Here is a 19,007-nt window from a genome sequence, read left to right on the forward strand (position 1 = left end):
CTAATAGGGAAGGCGAAACTAGTCTAGTATCAAAACACTTCGTGCGAGTTCGAGATATTGCATATTGAATGGCGGAACCTAACGCCGCTTTTGTATTTTTAGAGCGGGGACAAGTTTAGAAGCCGTAGTTTTGAGAGCTAACTGTAAAAACGATGGCCGTGGGTTCAATTTCTACTTAGACATAAATTATATTCATTTCCTAGCTGTGATAACAAGATAAAGCGTAGTGTTTAGTTTCTCTACTCAATACACACTGTCTACTATAATTATGCGAAATAAATGAAGTTTACCTAAATATTGTAAATATATTCATTTGCTAGTATTACTAATACCTTACTTCTAACAAATTATAAGAGATGATATTTCCCCAAATTTCCTCAGCACTTACGTTATATTAGAGTAATACACAAACATAAAACGACCCTTTTGACCACTATTGGAGGGTTTACCGGAAACATGCTTCTGGCGAATCGTCCTTATATATTTCTTATTGATATTTTACTATTATGAGACAAGCCTACAAGCCTTACTTTGAAAGTGGCGATTTTAAGTGTTTTAATAGGGAACAGAGTGTCTTAACACTAAGGAACCTTTGTCTACTCTGCCATGTGCGTATACAACTAGAACCTAAAACAATTCTAAGTTTAATCCTATGATTTGAGTAAATATCTAAGGAAAGCGGAATTTCAATATGAAAATAATTAATGTAATTTAAGTTAGTAGCAACGGAATCTGAGAATTACGCTGTTTAAACTAATAAACAATCAACTACAAAGAAATCGATCTGTTTTGAAAAACGGTTAACGTGCTTTGTGTGGATGAAAAAAAATTTTTTATCAAAGGATTTTTTTCGTTTATAACAGGCTATCATTATTTACAAAATTTATTAAAATATGTAAGCTAATATGAAAAAATGTTTTTAGTTTTGTCACCTTTCATATCTGTATAGAATGGAATGAAGCGAAGAACGCAGTGAGTACCATTTGGTTCTCTCTACCATTTCTAAAATATAAAGAAAAAAATGACATAATACTATTAAAGAGAACCCCAAATCGCTATCGGTAATTGCCTGCCGCGTTTTACGTCAACTTTCGTGTCATTAATTTTTATTTTTGAAATACTTTCACATATAAAAATAACTTTGCGCTTGAATTTTAATATAACCATGAAAAGTTATACATAAAAACACATTTTCGTCTACTTTTATACATTTTCAAAATACTTTTTAGCTTCACGCTTTAGAGAGCACCTAGCTAGGTAGGCAGGTGAACCTAGTATTATAACACTCTCTTCTCCATGAAGATTTTCACGTTCCTCACTTTCCGCTGATTTTTTGAGGAATTGCGTGTTGAGTGACGGAACCTTAACTGCGCTTTGCCTCGTTAGCTGAGTGCAGAAATTTAAAAATATTTCATTATCTCCAGTCCCCACTCTCGAGAATGAAACAGAGAACGCGGCGTTGAGTTCCACACAACACGCAATGGATCATCCGGTAAAGTGGGAAACGAGGTGTTTGAACACTAGATTCCTTCTGCCTATCCTACTTACCTATAATGTGAAGCTAAAAAAAGAAAAAATCTCCTTAAATCCACGGAAACAAAGCCGCTAGCGAGGACCATTACTATATAAAAAGTATTTCTCCAAAGTACTGCACCATTGGTTTTTACGTATAAAATTATTTCTACCCCATACATTTCGAAAGGGCGTAAGCGATTCAATGAATCGTATCAAATAGCATTCCATGTGGCGATTGTCACATAGAAGCAGGGCTTGAGTGTGTGATATGGGTTCCCTTTTGAAACTTTGTTTACCAATGTTACTTACATTACCTTAACTTACCTTTAAATTCAATATCCTTGTTTAGGTAAGCTTTCTAAGTACTGTTTGGTGGAAATGAATTTGATATGTTGCAGAACAACAGTATCGCTTTGAGTGGATTTTGTGTTGATGTTTGCTTAAGTATTTCAAGTAATTGAATGGTTTACATGTAGGATATAGGAATAAGTATTAATTATATATTTTTTTAACTTTTTGCTGTATCCCTTACATGGCAGGGTATTTAGTGGGAACCTGGAAAATTAGTGATAACATATTCCGTTTCTCTTAGAACGAGGAATTCAAAATATTAAATATTTTATTCCCCCATTCACAGTGTTAAATGCTACCATTAATTACGATTTGTCTCGAGTTCATTCGGAAAGTGTAAGCGTGTACTTGAATAAAAAATATACTTAAATTGTTAATTTAGTTATAAAACTGGACTGACAAAATATTTTATTTAAGTATTAAAATTACTTACTCCAGTAAAAACATACAATTGCAATGAATAATATTCGGAATAATTTTTAATATAAACAGAAATTTATTTATCCAATGAAGCTTAATTGGGACAGTTACAGATACTAATTAATACAATTATCGTCTTAAATTTCAATAATGAAAATTTGCTATAATATTGAAGATTTCACTCACAAAAGCCAGAAGCTCGCCGTGGATCAATATCTGAGTGCAAGTGCAATGGTTACGAGTTCGATTTCAACTTGATGACAGGATAATTATATTTCATAAATTATATTAGTTTTGTGTACTCAAATTACCGCTGCGCTGGTTTCCTCACTAAATCCACTAGTTACGCAACGGACCTTCTAAATAGAAGAATAGTAAAATGAAAGAAGTAGAGATACAATTTAAGAATCTAAATTATATAAACTAAACTGTATTATATAAACTATAATATAGGTAATCAGAAACCGTTGTAGCGCAGTGTAGCAAAAAAACTCGGTGCTAAGTTGCGCTAATTATCACACAATATCAAATTAGGATAGTGAAAAACAGAATGTCTTGACATTAGGTTTTCTCCGCCTAACCTGCTGTGCAGGTAAAAACGAGGCTTTTTAATATTTTCAACTAAACATTTAAGTTACATTCAAATACATTTAATTTTACGTTTTCAAATATTTTATTCTGTGTGAAGCTATGAACTTTGCACCTCTACTATCAAGAAAAGCACGTGTTGCTGATTCCTACAAATTCTTGTCGGATTACAGTCTACTTCTATATCGTCCAATTTTATTAGAACATTTTTACACATTCGTTTATGTTACAATATTATATTTTGTATCAGTTTTACTATTATTTTCCACACATCAGTATAGGGAATAAAGGGAATCTAGTGTTAAAGTCTTAAAATTTTACGTGTCAAGTGGCGGAACTAAACGCCGCGTTTTATCTACCGCACTGGGGAAATGAAATATTTTTTTTCCATTTCTTCGAGGGAAAATCAAACCCACAATCGTCGCAGTTACAGGCAGACCGCATCGTACAGCATCACAAAGCCACGAATATTTCATAAATTTTGATTATTATTCTCTTAGACTCTTTATTTTCATACCTCTCTTTTTTTGATCTGAGACATTTTGGATATATTGTATGTTGTTCCTTTTGAAAATTCTCACAATATCTCAAAAATCAAGATTGAAAATTGGCGATAACTAGGGCTTACTATGCTACAGGCTGTAAAAACCATATAAAAAAAACTGTAATTTTCCAGAGAAAATAGAAAATAGTTCCATCTCTCAACACTCTACTCTCCTTTCGCTATCCACTTACAACTTAATTCCAAAGTACTTCCCACTTAGCACACTCAAAATCTTATCAGAACAGAGTAACAGGCAGAGAATATATAGAGAATTAGTTCCGTACATATGATGTATAATCAGATTAATTCTGTAGATGACGCGGCGAATATTTCGGCTCGGTGGCGTGAATTGTTTCTTGTACGCTGACATTTTGACGTGAGGTATAAGGAATTTTTATAAAAAATGTTATAATATGAGGCTGTCGTGACGGAAATGTACAAGCGTGTAAATGTAACGGTTCGATTCCCGTTCATTTATTTCTTCGCTCTGGCAGAGAGAACTTAGTGTTTCGTCGAATTCTATATGCATTGCATGTTGCATGTCTGAACTCAACGCCGAGTCTTGCCTCGATACTAGAGCGAAGAAATGGAAAAAAAATATATTTCATTTCCCAAGTAGGAATCGAACCCATAACCTGTCGCGTTTACAGTCACACCCTTATGCTCCTCGACTGACCTCATATTTTAAATGTTTTGCATGTTTCGCATACACTCCCTAGAAAGGAGGCCGTTTACGACGAGTCCCAGAACGACCGTTCTCACTAATGTTACACGTTGCTCTTGTTAATGTATTATGAAAAACTTCTTGACTTCACTTTCATTTTAAAGCCTAAAGCCTTAATGTCCTAAGTTTAGTTACGTGAAATTGTCTCTACTAAAATTATCAGCAGAAAATTATTAAGCAGCATGGAAGTGTATACTACGTTAACTAATTTAAATATTTATTATATTACTTATTACTTAATCTTAAAAATATTTATATTATTAACTGCTCCTTTAAAATAATTTGCCAATTAGTAACAATTCAACATTATTTTTCTACTTCAGGTTCTTCAGGTCCATTCTCTTCCACTGTCGGAAAGTAGAGGATGGAGTTGTGTCACTCAAACTCCCCTGAGTGGGAATTGCACCCACAGGGAATCGAACACAAAACCGACACGTTTGCAGTCAAACTTGCCCCATTTTAACAAGATATTAATATATAAGCTACAACAAGTGTTATTACCATAATATTATATGATTTATTAGAGTTAGCTTTCGAAAATGTATCCAATTTCCTTATGAAGACACAAGCGGAAACTGTCGCTTGCTAGGTTAGGTAGGCTGTGGTCTTTTAAAGCTGATGTGTAATTTAAATTTAATAAATATATAAGCCTGAGGTTCTTTTTTTTCATCTACAAAACATAGAAACACACATGGAACATAGTGCTTGGACACTTTTTTCTCACCCCACCACCAAATATTATATCAGAGCGCAACAATGAAAATATATTACGTGTATATCATTTTCTTGATTGAGATCTTCGTGGCGGCGTTGTGTTCCGCCAATTAACAGTCGAATGAGTTTTTTCATATCCTCGCTCCACCAACATCCATAGTACCCCACCTCCTTTTTGCTTTACCGTAGTCGGGTAAAAAATATAAAATGGTATAACTATAACAATTATAATTATATACTAGAAAACCACTACTAAGCCAACGGTGCCAGATATTTAACATATAATATTGCCATAACTACCTCTCAAATATGTAGAGTGGACTGAAAGTTTCACGGAAACTTTTTGGAAAGCTCGACTAAGCGTTTCTATTCCATAAGTAGCCTCTAGCCGTAATGACCCAGATAAGTTTTGTGGGTTGTAATTTTCGTTTTTCCTTTGTAATAAATTTGACTAAAAAATAAGCTTCACGCAGTATTCCGCACACAGGATAGAGAGAGAGAACATAGTGCTAAGACGCTCCATTCTCCATTTTCCGCTGAATTTTCAAGGCATTGCGTTTTGAGTGGCATAACTCAACGCAAGCGAAGACAAGTCTTTTTTGCATTGGTGCCGGAACGAATAATTTAAAATATTAATAAATAATAATTTATTCCCTCCAGTGGGGATCGAAGGAGGAGAGCTTCTAAAAATTACACGATTTCACGATTTTTTCGCCATTTTTTGTTTAGTTTTCAACTCTACTATTCATCTATTGTTATAGCTTTTATAACAGTCGCAGAGCTTTCAGGGTCTTTTGAACCGTAAATGCTAGATTTTACTTTCAGAATAAAAGCGTAACGTATGCTTATATTATGACTAGTATGAGTGAGGAGGATATTTTTATTTTATCTAAAAATATATTAAATACGTTTAATATATTGCATATGAGGCCAGTCGTGGTGCAGAGGTATAAGCGCATGAGTGTAAGCGAGATTATATAGGTATGGGTTTGATTCCCACTCTGCCTCTCTACATGCAATGCTCCAAAATTCGGTGGAAAGTGGAAGCATTTATAGCGATTTAATTATTTATAAAAATGAAATTATTTAAAAGATAAAATTCTCCTCTAGAACCTCCTATATCAAAGTATCTATCCGACACTGTATACTCGAAAGTCAACCTAGGACTTCCGCAGCCTCTCTTTCTCTTACAAGTCACATTTAATTTTTTTTTATACAAAAAATGCCAAATTGTCACACCGCATACATCCTTGTTTTCCGTTACAATACTTTACTAGGTAATTTCATATATAAAAAAAGCTTTTAAAATATTTGACTCCTATATATTATAGATAAGCTTTATCAAGACTTTAAATGATAAATTCTCCTTTCAACGTGATTCTTCGAATCAGACTGTAAAATGGTAGACTGCGCGGAAAATTCTCAAAGTAATCTTGTTAACAAATACTTTAACTTCTAGCAAATGAGAATAACAAACTACATTGAAACGGACAAAATACATACAAATATTTACATATATAATCTACATACACTATGAACCTTTTAAAAGATTATAAAATGTTGATTTTCTATTAAAATCTCTAAAGAAATACAAATAAGAAACATAATTGCTTACAATTTATACATACAGGTAGACCATTTTGTGAAGGAAAACGAAGTACTAGTTCTTTGAAATGTTTGTATTATAATTTCAACGTACCTATTAACGTTAATGAGTTGCAAAGTTTTTAATCATACGAGTATATGTATGTTATTTAACTGAAAGTTAAAAATGTTACTGCCTTTTCAATAACTTGATTTTTTTAGTAGTAAGAGAGTTTAGTCAGAATGTAAACGAGATTGTTGTAAGTTCGAATCTATTACCCCTATAGAAATATGAGAAGCTCTGAGTTCTGCCACATCAGGCAACACATAAATGTCTCGAAAATTGAGTAGTTCATCAGGAACGGAGAACTTTAACACTAGGTTCTCTCTGCCTACCCAGCTAAAGTACAGATACAGCGTGAAGCTAAATAAAAAATGTAAATCTTTTGTATAAATTCTGGGATGGAAAGATCAATTTTTAAATAATTCCTTTTGTTTTAGATTTATAAAGGTTTGATCTTTTCAAGCCGAAGACGTTCTGTTGCGCCTAATACCCACCCCATAGATAGACACTTTCTATGTGCCCGACTGAGTTACATTTTGAAGATTGACGTGATGTAATTAATATAGCTTTATAACCTATCTCGATTGATGTATCCTCCATTAAAATATTTTTTCAATGTAAACATTTATTACATTAAAAAGTTCTTGATAATATCAAGAACCACAAGTTCAGAAAAATACACTCTTCAGCTTTATAATATAATTTAAATTGAGTATACCTACATAATATTATATAGCACAACCTTATAATTAAAATCTTAAAAACATCGTCCTTTCGTCCACCGGGTCTTCTTAGACACCTCTCTAAAAAAATATGAATATTTCATAACAATCTCGCCTATCTTGCAAAAAAGAATACATCTTCCCCCCCCCCCATCCCTCCCGCCCGTCTAGGCACCTACAGACGCCCATACTTAATGTATATTCCAAGGAATATTTTAACTATGTAATTTTACCAGCGAATTAACTAATGTCTCTCTCAACAGTGCCTACGTGCTTAGAATAAAAATTTCCTCCACACTGTGGAGTGTGGATGCAGAAACGTTTTAAAGTAGTTCTCGTTTCACTCCATTGAATCTTCAGACTTGTATAGAAGTGGCATGAATCTAAAACGCGCGGAGCGCGTGGCCAAGTTTTTTTTACAAACAAAACTGGCGAGCAGCACCGTGTGTTATTTTACACGAACCATTTGAAGCCACTTTTTACCTATTAGTAACTCAAAAACTATTCTATCTAAAGCTGTCATATTTGGCTCAAATATTTAGACCCCCTACCTGTATACGTGCATTAAATTTCATAAACACAGCTCAAACAGTTATTTAGATAATGACGTCCAAAAATCGTAAATTTTTAGGGGGGTGACTGACCTATAGACCTTAATGTTAACCAAGTTCCAGATGACCTGGAATGGTGAAATTTAGCATCCGGTTAAGTAATTGGGTGTATGTAAAGGAAAAAATCCGAAACTAGTATTTTTCTAACATTTTCTTATAATTTTTCAATAAATAGATTCAATTAGGAACATTTACTTATAGTGTAGCGCCTGCCAACAAAATAAGAGCAATGCATTATTTATACATATTTGCTTTTATTTATGTCACACCTTAGTAAATATTTTATTTGTTTTGTAGACTAACTTCACTATTACTTACGTAAGCCATCTAAAACAATACGATGCTTTCAAGTATATTCTAATATAAGATATGTCTCCATTTGTAGCTGAAAATGACTCTAATTTATGTCCTGAGAAAGCCTGTCGTCATGTGGACTTCAAGGGCTTCACGTAAACATATAAAAATACTAGCGGACGCGCGCAGCTTCGCTAGCTTATTTAGGGATGAATTCTAATAAACCATAAAACATGTATTCAATGAAATATTTTTAAGAGTCGAAATTTCAAATTTTATAAAAATCGGTGGTGATTTGAAGATTTTTCCATACAAACTTTCAACCCCTTATTTGCACCTTTAGAGGTTGAATTCTAGAAAACCATGAAACATGTGTTCAATTAAATATTTTTAAGAGTCTGAATTTCAAATTTTATAAAAATTGGTGCCGATTAAAAAATCGATACAAACTTTCAACCCCTTATTTGCACCCTTAGCGGGAGAACTCTAGAAAACTATGAAATACGTATTCAATTAAATACTTTTAAAAATCTAAATTTCAAATTTTATAAAAATCGGTGCCGATTTAAAAAAAAACCATACAAACTTTCAACCCCTATTTCACCCCTTTAGAGTTAAAATTTTTCAAAATCCTTTCTTAGTGGATGTCCAGATTACGAAAGTAAACGTCTGTCCAAACTTTACGTTTCTACGCACAGCGGTTACAGCTGTGCGTGCGTCTTACCTCAGTCAGTGAGGACAAGTCCTTTTATGTATATAAATAATAAATGGATTAACATCCTTAATTATTATTTATTATAATTTAAACATATGTTTTAGTACTTATTATACTAAGAGTATTTGCATAGTCGATTAACGTATTTGATATTAAATTATTATTACAATATTTAAGTACTAAGTCCTATATAAGATCCTATAAGGGTTCTGTTTTATTGCTTTCGAGGTACAGAACCCTAAAACAGAAAAAAAATACACTAAAAAATAAATATAAATAAAAGCTTTTAAAAAGTAATTATATTGATAGAAATATATATAAAATTTAATAATAATATACTATCTGTAAGGTCAGTCGTGGCACCGGGGCACAAAGTGTGTCTGTAAAACAGACTGGTTGTGAGTTCGATTCCCACTCGAGGAATTGAAATATTTATTTAAAATTATATTTCCACCAAGGCAAAGCGCGGCGTAGAGTTCCGCCACTCAACACGCAATGTCTCCAGAATTCGATGGAAAGTGGAGTTACTGAGTGTCTTAACACTAGATTCTCTCTGTCTACTCTGCTGTGTGCGGGATACAGCGTGAAGCTGGTTTTATTTTTAATTTGATATATTGTCAGCCTACCAGCTATCTTAACAGAAGTAATTATAAAGTAATTATTAACAGTAAAAATTTAAGTAATCGTTAATAAAAAAAATAAGAGAAAAAAAGAGAAAATTAAAAATTACTTAAACAAAATAATAAAAAATAAATAAATCTGCTTTACGATGTATCCCACACATAGCGGGGTAGACAGAGGGAACCTAGTGTTAAGACACTCAGTTCCCCTCTTTCCTTCGAACTCTGGAGGCATTGCGTGTTGAGTTATTCCAACAAAATAATAAAATTAGAAAAAAAATAATAATAATTATATCAGATTTCTAAACGCAGCATACATTAATTACTTTCTAATCTGACAACTGTCATTTAATCAACAAAATAAAAACTATAGTCGAGATTCATAGATAAATATAATCTATTTTCATATATAATTAAATATCGTCTTAAGAGTAATAAAACATAATATTATTGATCATAATAAAAAAGTAAATATCTAATTATATTAGATATATTTTATTGTACGAAGGCGCTCATATTTTAATGGTTTTTTTGGCCTGGGTTTCATGATTTTACTGGTTTTAGGAACACTTGTGAAAACGGCAGAGAACGAAGTCGACCTTGGGATCATATCAATTCAGATTGGTACCGTCAGCACTTAATCCTAGATAGATAACTATATTGCACTTTACACTAAAGATAACCATACGTCGATTCAACGTGCGAATGTTTAAGTGAGCATATTTTGGATTATGTATATCCTAGGTTTATGAATATGATATTATATCTTAATGTATGTAATTTTGTTGTGTATAAATAAAAAACATTGGAGTTTATTTATATTTTTATTAGAAAAAATAAAAAAAGAACAAAAGGAGGTACTTTTTACTTTATAAAACTTAAACATTTAGGAATCTCTCCGTCAGTTTTATAATTTGAGATATAAACTTTTTAAAATATTTTTTTTATAAACTATATAATATTAAAAACCTAAATAAATATATTTTTTTATTAATCTTCGTCTCAAAGGCACTTAGGACAGGCGCTGGACTTGTGCTCTCCACAAATGGGATTTTTACAGTTGCCGCACATAGTCTTTGTCATCCTTCTAATGTTTGATGGACAAAAGGCACAATATTTTCTTATCTTTAGCTCAGTTACACCTTCGAGTTCTGTGGGAGGTGGCTTTTACATCAGGGTTTTCAATCTTCAGTTGGATTTCTGCGTTGGTCCATTTTTTTATCTCCTCCACAATGTCATCAATAATAAATGTACTGAAACATTCTAAAGGCTCATAAGGGCATTTATTCGTCCGAGTGGGACCCTTTGACGTCCGTATAATATTAGCAGATGATATTCTTCCACTTGTTCTGCCTTTAGTGGCTGTCCAACGATGATCGTTTTGCCTCGAAGAGTTTGACGCTGTGGCATGACAATCGGCATACTTGCCGAAGCACTTTCAGGAGTTTCAGGGTTATTTTCAGACACATCTTCAGTATGCAATGTGTTTACTACTGGTGGACCACTCACCTCATAGTCTACAGCATCACTCTGTACTTCATATTTTAATAAATTGTCTTCAGTTTCACTTTCCGACCCCTGAATCTCTGCATCGCTCGTTTCATGCAACAACCGACTGATTTTTGCATCGTTTATACGATTATGTGACTACATGATGTTTTTTTTAGTCGTGAGCTGTTGTAACAAGTAAAAAAATAAGTACATTTATTCTGAAAAAAGTCTTAATAACACATTTTCCTAAAAATCTAAAAACTAACACTAAAGATAACCATACGTCATTTCCACGTAAGGTAGGTAAATATTGACTAAAGTATTGCACTTACCGGAGGGATACGGGTGTGTCCTGGAAGCTCCGATGGCCAAATGAGTTGACAGGAACGGCCAGTTTAGTGACGCGAAAAACAAACGAGTTATATCAATTTTTCAAAATCGATTACGTCGATTCGACGTAGGTTATCTATCTAGGGTTAATAAACTTATTGTTTATATTTTTTCCAAGACATGTTGAACAATGAGTCGTTCAATAGAATTGCTTGTGGTTGAAACAAGAACTTACACCGAATTGTTCCAATGCCTCCCGATGGGAGCTGTCTCTTCCATGCTATTGCATATTCTTTGTTTGAGCGTATTGATATACAACAAACTAATAAATTGCGCGAGACTATAGTAGAGTACGTATGTCGTAACTGGAATGATTTAAGTATCTACACTAGCGCTCGAAACGGGAATCCTTACTCTTCTAAAGAAGACATGCTTTGCTTAACTACGTACGGAGCTACTTCCGAAATAAAGGCTGCAGTAGATTTGTACAATATTAAGATAGAAGTGTATTATCACAATGGTGTCCTACTTGGTTTATTAGGCAAAGAGAACTGTCCTATGAAGCGCTTACTCTAAACTATCTTTTAAAAAGAGCAACTCTTGAGTTTCTTGCCGTAGTAGCTTCCTATAGGAAAAATACTTGTAATGGGCAAATTGAATAAAGAATATTTTGATTTTGATTACATTATGAATCTTCCTACTTATAATTTCTGAACAAAAAGTAATGATATCCCATCAAAAACATAAATGTAAAATGAAAGCCAAGTTTTGTAATAAAACGTATGCTTTCAGCGATAAAAGAAGTGAGATGTAAATGTATGCCAAGTTCAATGGTCAGTCCTGAAATTTATTTTTAACAATATAAAATATTTTATAACAACTGAAAATGCCCATTCTTCTTACAATTTGGAGACTTTATCTATGTGTAATATCTGACTTGGCTAGTTTTCAAATGAATTTACATCGATATAAATGAATGTATTCAAATTCTATTCTACTCAGATTCTATTGTAAATTCATAAGAAAACTAGCCGAATCAGATATTACGCATAGATAAAGTCTCCAAGTTGTAAGAAGAATGGGCATTTTCAGTTGTTATAAAATATTTTATATTGTTAAAAATAAATTTCAGGACTGACCATTGAACTTGGCATACATTTACATCTCACTTCTTTTATCGCTGAAAGCATACGTTTTATTACAAAACTTGGCTTTCATTTTACATTTATGTTTTTGATGGGATATACTCTTAAAGAAGCTGTTGCTCATTTCTTTGAAATAATATTTTTTTTATGTTGTAAGTTTGTAGTTGTTTTTAAGCTTAACGTTCCTTTAAGAGAGTAAAGTGTAAAATAGCATTTTCAGTGGCGGAATTAAACGCCGTGTCTTATCTGCTCGGATAAATGAAAATATTCCATTCCCCGAAGTAGGAATCGATTTCACAATCGTCGCTTTTACTATAAGCAAATAATCTACTACGCATACGATGGCCTCTTTCAATTTTGGAAACAGAATTTGATGCTTCTTGGATATCTTGTAAGTGTTTGAGGAAATTAAGATATACGATATTATTTTCTATAAGGAAGTACGTATGCTTATGAATAAAATGAGTAAATTATTCTTTAATTTTCATTCGTTCTTTAAATTTTTTCTAACTAGAATCTGATTAGATAATTTAAATTTAACTCTTGCTATAAACATATAACATGATTTCCTAATCTAGCATGACAAGCGGCGGCGTTGCAATGTTTCGAATTCGAATGGAAAATAGAAACTTCTTGAAATAAAAATCCCTTTTTGCAATTAATATATGAGCAAGTTTTATAACTAATTTTAATTAAGAATTTTTCCTCCATTTCTCAAGTCACACCACTTTCAGAACACTTAGTCTTAGCCAAAATCTGCCAAAGATTCTTCTTTGTATGCAAGAGCTCCACCGAAAACACAGACCGAAATATATATTAAGTTTTATTGCGATTGGAGCTTTTAAGCACAAAAGAATATTTGCTGTTTACAAAGATATCATTTTATAAATAACGTTTTATATCTGATAGCTTAATTTATAGAGCAAATATTTATTTTTCACAGGAATATTTATGTATATTATAGTATATATTTTTTTGCTTTACGCTGTATCTTGCACCTAGTAGGGTACGTAGAGGGAACCTGGGGAACTGAGGGAACATTGCTAAAACTATTGATGTAGTGTTAGTAGGATTGTCTATATACTCATAATAAAATTCCTAAGAAGTATTAATTTCATATCGAACTCGGTATGTCAACAATAGACGATATTGGAGCTGGCCTTTTGTTTGGCTATTATGTTTTCATTTATTAAATATAGCAGAATATATTGATTATTATTTATTACTATCAGTTTTTTATTTTCATTTTATCGTCCTGGTAGTGAGGTGAAGTACGACGTTTAGATCCGACGGTAAGTTCCACCACAACAAACAATGTCTCAAGAATTCGGTGGGAGGTGGGGAACGGAAGTATCTAGGTCTCCAGGTTACCTCTACATATTCTGCTATTTGAGGAATATCTGTTCTCCACTTCCAGGCGATTTCTAGAGGCATTGCGTGTTAAGTGGCGGACGTCAACGCCGCGTTTTGACTCGGTATCATAGGGAAGAAAAAAAAATAGAATTTATTTTATTTTCCGCGAGTGAGGATTTCACCTACAACCTGTCGCGCATACGAGTACAGGCCCCCTGCGCTTCCACCTCATAATATATAAATACTTTTATAATTATAGCACAAAACATAATTACAAAAGCTTTAGAACATTAATTGGTCTAAAAACCAAATTGAATTATTCATAATCAAAATTCAACTGTAAATAATGAAGGTATAATTAAAATAATTCAATTTTCATAAATCATTTGTTATAATAAACTGTTATTTTGCTCTTAAAACGTACATAAATTTAGACTATCCAAGCTTTGGGAACAACTGAAGTATCAAGATTGTTTATTATTTATACTAAAACAACGAACCGAAAGGCTTTATTTTGTAAATAGACGTTCATGGCTGTATCTTAGAGTTTAGATCAATATGATTTAAGATTACTTTGTGTTTAATAAATTAATTTGTTATCTTGTTATTAAATGGAGAATACTGTTAAATTAATTAATTTACATTAAAATATGGGTTGAAAAAGATAGTGTTGATGGTAGAGGTGATACAGACTATATTATAAATATTTTTTTTATTCTAGAGTGATAATTTTGGATGAGCGAATTTGTCCTAATGCCGTAGAGGCACAAGCGTGTAACTGTAAGCACGACGGTTACGGGTTCGATTCCTACTCAGAGGAATTAAATATTAAATATTTTCATTTCTTCGCTATGATAACGAGGCAATAAACGCTTCCTACAAAAAAGCTTTTACGAAAAAAAACCTACAACTACCGCCAAAATTTTCCAAATTCACTAAATTCAGCCCAACCGGCAGGTAGGGCTACCTGCCTCAGTAACCCAGATCAACCAGCTTTAATAGCAATACGTCGTTCCCAACAATAAATCATCTTTTCAACTCGTAAAGCCCACTTCTAAATAAAATTCAATAGAACAGTCGTAACAAAAGAAATTAAACGAACATTAAAAAGTTCCTTACAATGTTACATTTTCAATTTTCCAAGAGCACAGATGCATAACGTAACTCACCTCTTTCCTTCATTTTATGGCATATAAAATGGGAACCTTGTTTAACTAAAGAATAAAATCTGCCATAGCGTTGTCTTTTCGTATGAAAATTTCAGAAAATAATTTAATTTTGTTTGAAAATTCAATATAAATAGTTTTAGTTTAGAAACAAAACCAATACAGTACTATAAATTTGGCAAAACTTCTGTCATAGAGCATCTAAAGTACAAATGGGTTTAGTTATGGCCAGAGGCATATTCCGAAATAATTTATATATATATGATTTTTATATATTGTATTTTACTGCGTCTTCGCTTGTAAATTTTCATTTATATTTGTATGGAAGATTTTTAAATAATATTAGCTAGGTGATAAAAATGAGTGTCAAGATACTCCATTCTCCATTTTCCTCCAATACCATAATAAAACCTGGTAGCTTAATAAATCTACTAATTTTAGATTGTAGATTAGTTTAGTTTTGTAGTATAAAAACAATCTTATATACAAGACACATATTATCCAATTCACTTACTTTAAGCATTTCGTGTGTTTTCGTACTTTACTTTAATATTAAATAATATCTGTTTATGACATCTGAAGAAAGCTCAAAGAAATTGGCTTTTGCTTTAAGCTTATACTTTTGTCCCATTTATATCACAACTTTACTACTATTTTTAATAGTAGTAAAATCTTATATTTAAAGAGTTTATTTTAATATTTTTATACTGAACTAATAAATAATCTTTTATACTTTATTAATTCAAATAAAAAATATACTTATTTAATGTTTGTAATATAATAAGGAAAAGAAAATTGTTTAATTATTATAATGGACCCATAGTGGTCGCTTTTACCTGGTTAATTAAACTTCCGCTAACACCTAGTATGTAACACTATCTTTTTCTTCTTTCCGTTCTCTGTTTTACACCTTCACCTCAGGCACTATTTATTATTTCCATGAATAATACTCCACGGGAATAGAACCTACAATCATTGCGATTACAACCAGACACTGGGCTAACGGTACTTTATAAATAATATTAATATTTAATTATATAAAACGCAACTGTGAATCAGTAATAAAAAGAGTCTACACTCGCGTCCGCGTCGTTTTTGTTTACATGTTTAAAATTCACTTTACAAATTCACGTTGAAAAAACAAATCACATACAAAAATATTTGGATATTCGGAAACCGTTTTCACAATTTTGTTGGGAAAATATTTCATTAAAATCGTTCGCCGGGTCATATCTCTAGCTGATGATAATTTGATTAATCTATTCGTGCATTTTTGTTTTTTTTAGTATAACAATGGGAATGGAAATATTGTTTGTATATGAAGTAAACAATTTTTACTTGTACTAGTAATTAAGTTCCGACAGCCAACGAGCAATATCTCGAAAATTAGATGGGCAGTAGGAATCCGAGTGTGTTAACCCTAGGGTCCCTCTGCCTACCCCACTATGTGCGGGATACATCGTGAACCTAAAAAATATTGATGAAAAAATTATTAATTTTAACATTTCCACCTGTAAACGTAATCAATATTTAGGTTAACTAACATCCATTCTAACTTGACTTTGATAGGTGTGCAGATGACTACCTTATTATAATTGGGATTGTCCGTCCAACATCAATGACATGCATTACGTGCAGTAAATGGCATAATTCGGATAAGCGATCTAGTTAGCGACAAGTTGACTGACAGTTTTGTTGGGCAGGTCTCAAAAACCTTACAAATTTGTTAAGAGGAAATGTCTCCAGAATTCAGTGGAAAATGGAGAACAGAGTGTTTTTATACTAGGTTCCCTCTGCCTATCATTCTGTCGTATAAAAATTTTTATGTAGCGGGATTTAAGCGTCTCTTGGAAAACATATACTCGTAGATGTAAAGACGAGAGTAAAAGAGATAAGATAAGAGAAGAGAATGTCCTTTACATTGAAGTGTAGAGCTCTACGCTTACTATAAAATTTATAAAATACTTATTACTCAAGACGAAATTGAAAACGAAATTATTTTACGTCTTTAGACCTTCATTTACAAAATTAAGGTTTTTATTAAGAAATAATTGCGAAGTAATTATATCTGTTATAATTATAAATTTAATTCAAGTTTTCCTTAAATTATTTTACTTCTTTGATTATTTATTTTTTATATAGGAAAAATAAAGCTAAAGGGTTATGGATCACCTGGTAGTAAATGATCACCCCCAAAACCCCATGTAACACCATAGGAGCTGCAGGTTCGTCGTCGGACTTTAAGGTGGAAATATATACGCGTTTTTTTATACGCGCATTTTTTACACCTAGAAGAGATAACAAAATTACACAGTAATTGATACTTACTATTTATTTCTTTTACTTACTTTCATATTTTGTTTTATTATAAAGTATCGAAATCTTTGTGGAACAATGGGAAACTGCCTGAAATAAGGTTAGGTAGGTTCGATCCTGTCTCAGTATTTTTTTTAAACTCTCCGCTTTTCTTCTTTCTCTTCCGGTAAGCTCGGCGTTCGGTAAGTTTCACCACTCATCACGTGATAACTTAAATTCGGATGCAAAACAGTAAACAGAGTATCTTAACAAAGTTTTTCAGTTTTATAACACATTTAGTTCTATCTGCCTATCAAATGCGTGATAAAGCGTGAAACGAAAAAAAAAACAAATACTAAAAGAGAATTTACAAGAAACAGTGTAAAACACTAAGCATCGTTCCATTTCGTGCTTACGCGAGCGAGCACGTCGCATCGCATTACGTCTATTGGAACATTTGAAAGCAAGCTTAACTCTTACGAGGCAAACCGTCCAAATATAAGCTTACTTCTATTAAGCTCAGTGTATAGTAGTCTTAAATTAAAAGCTCTATTACAGTAAGTACTAAAAATGTAAATTCTATAGTTTTCTAGGTTATAATATATTTTGGTTACTGGAAAAATACTTTGGAAATATTACTTTAAAATTTAAAAGTTAATTAGTAGAGCTCTCGGGTAATTACTGCGTATGTGAGATTTAATTACTTTTTTAGTATATAAGCAATAGCTAGGTTATTTCTCTATACTCTTCTTCTGTATATTATCTCTTATATACAGTGGAGTATGTAAAAAGTAAGTAGTGTTAGTATATTCTGTTTTCCACCCTCCTTTCCGCTTTGAGACATTAGGATCTTATTTTATTTAGATTCACACTATATATCGCATAAAACATTGCAGACAGAAGGAACCTGGGAACCTCTGATAAAATACCTTTATTTCCCCCTTTGCACCAAATTTTGATGGCAGAGGCGCAACGAGACGCTTTGCCTTGGTAGAGCGAGAAAATGAAAATACTAAATATTTCATCATTTCCTAGAATGGGAATCGAACCAACAACCTTCACAATTTTGTGCCCTAGCGCCGCTGGACTCAAATTTTATGGTAGATATTTAATATTTACAGTCAGACCCAATTGCCTACCAACTCTTGTATTTTATTAAGATTTTCTAAGCCCGAATGTCCAAGCATCAATTTTCCTTCGTGGTAATACAGTCGAATGGGCCCGTAGCGTCGCATTGCGTCTATCGGTGCATTTTGTATGAAAGTAGGCTTAGGTACAGCGAGTATAATAGAAGTGTTATCAACTGAAATATGCAAATGTTGAGAGCACTGGCAGTGTTGGGAAATATTTAACTTTATACAAGGTGTGGATTAGATGTTGATTTAAAATGTATTTTGTCTTTGTTTTATAAGGCGTCCGATCGAGAAAAATGTGGCCAAGTGCGAGTCAGCTTCGAGTGAAGAGTTCCTTAATTGCTCGCTACTTGTATTGTGCTTACACAAATACGACAAATCAACATTTTGCAAATCTGCTGCTATCATTTTTCTCCAATAAAAATCGCCACGTAGGGGGTGTGGCACCTCCCACTTTGAATAACTCTATCTTTCAAAAATACACTTAGAGAAAAAAGGAAAAGATAGGGACCCTCAACTATGCAAACCATGTGTAAAAACATATATTATTATAATTATATTATCTAGAAATACATTATCTTATCATTCATATCAGATATGAGAGAAATCACAATAAAATTTCTTATAT

At 32.5% G+C, this 19,007-nt stretch overlaps 1 protein-coding gene and 1 long non-coding RNA gene across 3 annotated transcripts in view; one reads left to right on the forward strand and one right to left on the reverse strand.

Moving 5' to 3' along the window:
• LOC146530658 (uncharacterized) overlaps positions 1–19,007 on the forward strand; it is a 100,903-nt gene that overhangs the window by 73,090 nt on the left and 8,806 nt on the right. The gene's annotated exons all lie outside the window — the stretch shown is intronic.
• On the reverse strand, positions 10,278–12,511 carry LOC146530659 (uncharacterized). The gene is made up of 2 exons (XR_014878857.1): positions 11,290–12,511; positions 10,278–11,140 (listed from the first exon to the last, which is right to left on the reverse strand). It is a non-coding gene; the product is annotated as an uncharacterized LOC146530659 (long non-coding RNA).

Source organism: Heliconius melpomene, chromosome 16 (assembly GCF_056956725.1).
Source record: "Heliconius melpomene rosina isolate 202511_hmr_F chromosome 16, ASM5695672v1, whole genome shotgun sequence".
Lineage (NCBI taxonomy): Eukaryota > Metazoa > Arthropoda > Insecta > Lepidoptera > Nymphalidae > Heliconius > Heliconius melpomene.